Raw genomic sequence first — 3,561 nt, forward strand, 5'->3', positions numbered from 1 at the left:
TCGTTTTTTGGGTATGTGACCTGTTTCGGTTATCCCATCAATCCACCCACAAATATACAGACATTATAATGTAGCACCACTTCCCCCTGCAAAGGCACACTAAGTAAAGGGGAAATCTTACATATAAAAAAAAAAAAAAAGAGCTCCTATCTACTAGAGATAGGAACTCATAGTTGTTTACAATATGGGGATATCTCCTGCCTTGAAAATATGTCATGTGGAATCAACTTAGACCTCAGGTGATTAGATACCATTCATTCAGCCTTGAACCCTTGATCCCCGACATAGAAACGGCACAGCTCTTCACAACAGCTGCAGGAAACAAACTTTATCCGGGACAGCCTTGATACGGCGGGACTAACAACAAGGCCCAGCTCTAACATGTTATCCTGACAACGAGGAAAATGCGAACATCTTGACCTTAGAGCAGATTAGCCTACCTTACCAACTAATGACAAGACAAAACCAGAAGTCTTGGCACCCTTTGGTAAGTCCAAAAACCAAGATCGGGATTTGCAGATGACTGGCTGCAAGAACCACGACCAGACTGTATACATCTTGGGACCAATAAAAAAGCCCTAGTTTAGGGCTTGATCTATGAACTGCACAATAATCATGATCCCCAGTCCCAAAGGTCCGGCAGAGACAATTGTAACGGAATGGGGCTTTTGGAAGCACAAAGAAAGATGCTATCCTAGGTGCCACCCTCCACCAAAATTTTTAAAATTGATCCCAGCCACCACCCCTTACCCCAGCCTGCTATCATAACAGGCATCTTTTTTAATTTGGTTGTTAAAGTTTAGTTCTCATGATTACATTGTTTTTGACTCTATGGTTTAGATATTTTGTTTTGTCCTTTCTTAACCCCACCCAGGCACCTGAGTCATCTTGGCACCTTTCCTCCATTATTTCACATTTGTTTTTCTCTTCCTCTATTCAATTTCTTTCATTCATCTCACTCTCTTGGGCCAAGAGTTCTAGACAACTCTCACTTAAACTGTTGCATTCCTTCATGCAGTTGTTCTAAATATCACATTAATAAGTGATATTATTCTGTGTTTATCCTTCTTTTGGCTTACTTCATTTAACATATCTTTCAGTTCCAACTATGTTACAGCCAATTTTATGATAGCATTAATTCTTACAGCTATGTAAAATTTGGGCTATTTTTATATTCATTAACTCCTTGCATTATATTATCTCACTGTCTTCTGGTCTCATCATACATTTTTCTGATTGAAACATGACATTATGAACCTCCTGGCTGATTTTTTTAGATGTTGGAGCACATCCTGCAGTTGTAAGCGCATGTTTGTGGCTCTGTGCTCAGTAATCACTTCTGATAGAGCTTGAGGGACAAAATGTGGTGCTGATGATCTAACCCAGGATGGCAGTGTGTAGTGGATAAGTGCCTTATCCACTGAACTTTGGTTCCATACTCTGATTGATTTTAGTCTTTCTCTTTCTGTTTAGGCTTTAGCAGTTTATTAATAATCTACTTGAAGTTCTTTGTGTTGATACTTTCTGCGTCTTTTTTTTTTGTACATTGATATTTCGCCATCACATTTTTTCTTTAAACTTTAGGCATTAACAAGTACTGCTATTATTCGCTTCTATTTCCACTAACTCAAAGACTTGATTTTTCTATTAACAAGACAGTTTGACATTTTCCTACAAATCTTGAAGATATTTTCTTTTATTCCTTTTTAGATAATTTTATATATTTTCTATCAACCTGTTTCAAAGTTCATTAGTTTTTATGCATAGACTTGAAAGTGAATTCATGGCACCCTCTTCTTTGTATCTTTGTGCTATCTCTGACTTGTTTTTAACCAATTTGTACTTAACTACATTAGACTTTAATGTTCATTGTGCAAGACTGTCAACTTTTCTTTACCCTTTCTTCCCCAGAGATCATTAGTTTTGAAGAAATACTCTGCTCTTAATTATATGGCTTTAGTGAAATATATTATACTAACAACAACAGCAACAACAACAACAACAAAAGCCTGGAAGCAGATCTACTCTGTCAAGTAAATATCCTGAAGTGGAAAAAGAGTACAGCCCATAGGACATGTGCCTTGCATAAAGACAGGATTGAATCCTGAGCACAGCTGAATATACCACAAACTAAACAACAAACAAACCAACCAAACAAAGAATCACCTCTTTATTACAGCCTTGTCAGAACCTAAGCAAAAGACTTATCCAAGTTGGACTCTGTTCTTGCTTCAGGAGCACATATACCAAAATTGAAACAATACAGAGAAGATGAGCATGGACCCTGTGCAAGTTTGAGAAGCTATACTCACATGCCTGACTCACAAAAACTGTAATATAATAAATGTGTGCTGTTTTAAGCTGAAAACTCAGTGTTAGAAAGTTAATTCTGGGGGCCGGCGAGGTGGCGCTAGACGTAAGGTGTCTGCCTTGCAAGTGCTAGCCAAGGAAAGATCACAACCGCGGTTCTATCCCCCGGCGTCCCATATGGTTCCCCCAAGCCAGGGGCAATTTCTGAGCGCTTAGCCAGGAGTAACCCCTGAGCATCAAATGGGTGTGGCCCGAAAAATACCAATAAATAAATAAATAAATAAATAAATAAATAAATAAATAAATAAATAAATAAAAGAAAGTTAATTCTGTGTCTTTTTTCTCTTGTGTTCAATGATGTTAAAATCCTCAAATGAGGTCTTTATTTCTCCTATCTTATTTTTATTTATAATATTGTATACCCATATTCAGTTTCCTAACTTGTTCAGTGGTATGCCATTGCTTTGGATTATTTTATTGACTATCCATTGATATTTTATAATTTTAGCCTTATCATTTCCTTTACTGGCTATTTGTACGTCTATTTGTATTTAATATATATTACCTTAACTTTGAGTCAAATTTGTTCATTTATTATGTTATAATCTTTATTTTTGCTCTGGCACACATTTTATTATTCTCAAATAGTATTTGTAAAAGTAGAAAATAAAAAAAATATTTAGAATTTAATTTAGGCAATGTGAAGGCCATTATGACCCTTTATATTGAGGTTACTATTAAGCAGAAGTCTACTTAGCATGACCTGGATTTCACATGTAATAGAATTTGTGGGGTTTTATTTAGATTTAGTTTACTACTGACATCAATTATATCTTTTAAAAATATTTCTGAATTGCCAGTATTTAATTTTAGTACCTCACTTATGAGAGGCAAGATAACTACCACTGTGTTCTTTGGTTTCCAAGAATTTTGGTTTCCAAGAAGTTGAAGGTAGAATATTTTTTCCTTTAATAAGATAGTAAATTTAAGTACAAAATCTCTTTCTGTTCTAATTCATAGACATCATTTTTCTAAAACAAGAAATCTCTTTTTGCCCTATGTTTACTGCCCTAGTATTTATATTTTCAGAATGCTATATAGTTTCTTTGATTCTCCTTTCTCTTTGTAACATATCCTTTGTATCTAGAAATATGATATGTTTAATGTCCGTATGAAGACTTTTCTTTGTAGTAGCCTGAATTATTATATTCAAGATTTTCACCATCAAAATCAAGTAAAAAGAAAATATTG

The 3,561-nt window shown here is 35.1% G+C and overlaps 1 non-coding gene across 1 annotated transcript; it reads left to right on the forward strand.

Annotated features, from left to right (window-relative positions):
- Positions 1–2,226: 2,226 nt before the first annotated feature.
- Positions 2,227–2,329, forward strand: LOC126029259 (U6 spliceosomal RNA). Its single transcript, XR_007502891.1, has one exon. It is a non-coding gene; the product is annotated as a U6 spliceosomal RNA (small nuclear RNA).
- Positions 2,330–3,561: the final 1,232 nt, after the last annotated feature.

The sequence above is a fragment of the Suncus etruscus genome, chromosome 14, assembly GCF_024139225.1.
Source record: "Suncus etruscus isolate mSunEtr1 chromosome 14, mSunEtr1.pri.cur, whole genome shotgun sequence".
Taxonomy (NCBI): domain Eukaryota; kingdom Metazoa; phylum Chordata; class Mammalia; order Eulipotyphla; family Soricidae; genus Suncus; species Suncus etruscus.